The sequence below is a fragment of the Buceros rhinoceros genome, unplaced genomic scaffold (genome assembly GCF_000710305.1).
Source record: "Buceros rhinoceros silvestris isolate BGI_N320 unplaced genomic scaffold, ASM71030v1 scaffold7176, whole genome shotgun sequence".
NCBI lineage: Eukaryota > Metazoa > Chordata > Aves > Bucerotiformes > Bucerotidae > Buceros > Buceros rhinoceros.
In genome coordinates this window covers 15,620-17,243 of record NW_010416912.1, presented here as the reverse complement: position 1 = coordinate 17,243, position 1,624 = coordinate 15,620, and positions in this window count along the sequence as shown.

Sequence of the window (1,624 nt, the reverse complement as noted above, 5' to 3'; positions counted from 1 at the left end):
CTTTCCCTAAAACAAAGGTCTAAACTGCACAGCTAACGGACACACACCGAGACCCACACTCTTAAACACGAGCTGATGCTGTAAGCCAATTCGAAGCAGGATTCCTGCTCACAGATTCCATTATGTCTTAGTTCAAGAACAATCTTTAGAAAACATCAATAGAGGACAAAAAGTCATGTAATCTAAAGAAACGTTTTGGTCCATAAAATGCTTTGCGTTTTCTTGAAGAAAAGGAGCACACAGCAAGAATACTGTGTATTTTTGGTACATGTATGTACAATAGCAGTTCTCTTTTGTAAGTCTGCCTGGAAATGAACATGTGTCTATAAATTTTAGTGCACAACTGAACCCCACAAACTGAAAAAAGAAGATGAGAGTCAGAGTCAGCAATAGGCTTTTGAAGAATCCTTTGATTCCCCATGGAATACTACCAAATATCCAGTCCTTTAATGCAGCTCTTCATCTGTCACATGTATTTCTAGTTTTTTTAAAATTTAAACCCTATGTGGAAAGAACCTTTTATCACGGAATCACATTCTATGATTAAATGGTAAAATGTATATACTTTAACCATTTATAAATAATAAAATTATATACTATTCCTTAAAAAAAAATGTTCTGATGCAGAAAAAAAAGTCCAAAACTACTCTGACAGCAAAACTACTTTGACAGCATCAAGTATCATGACCAAAATGAAAAGGCTTCTTCTGTAAAACAAAATTCCAGAGTTGTGTCTGCCACTCAGAATACCCAGTCCTGTGAATTAAAGGACAATATTGTTGATCCAGCATCAACTTTATAAACACTGACATTTCCAGTGAAAACCAGATCTTCTTTTGGAATCTTGTCTTTATGTCCATTTTTGACAAGCACTCGAGAGAAGCACTAGGTTTGTTCATATTTTACTTATGAGAAGTATAAAACACTCAGCCTGGCCACTAACATCTACGTTCACGTGTATTTCGAAAGAGAGGAAGTTTGAGAAGTGAAAGAGTGATGAAATTCCACAAACTCCTGTTAAAAAAATCACCCAGGCAGTAGGTACAAATCAGTGAACTCGATCTGAACACAAAGGAACACACCGCTTTGAAGCCTATGTTTAGCCACCAAGAAGTTTTACAGGCTGAAAAATCTATTTTCAGCATTTGAAAACAGCAGAAAGGTCAAACCACTCAGGTGACAAAATTCAATCCAGTGTCCGCAAGGCACCTTGGCTGGCTGTCAGCACAGGCGGTGAGGGCTGACGTACACCCAGAGGTGACCTCTTAACAACGAAGAAAGGATAGAAGTGAAGCAGGAAAGTTGAGGTGTAATTCCAGTCTGGGGCAGTAGCTCATCACTTTTAAAATCCCAGGGACTGGGTCCACAGCAGACGGTTTTGTGTCCGTACATAAATCACTACCCATCTTCTACGGGGCACTGGCAGAGAGTGTCCCGTTATCTCCCCCAATGCCCGTGGCGATTTGGACATTAGATAAACCACCGGTGTCTCCGCGGTACTGCCCAGGGGGCTGATGGAGGTTGTCTCCCTGGCCTTCCCCACGTGCTGCCCCAGTGGCAGCGTTCGGGGGTGGCCGGAGCAGCCTGTGCTGCAGGGGGACTCTGCTCCTTGCCGCTCCCCCCA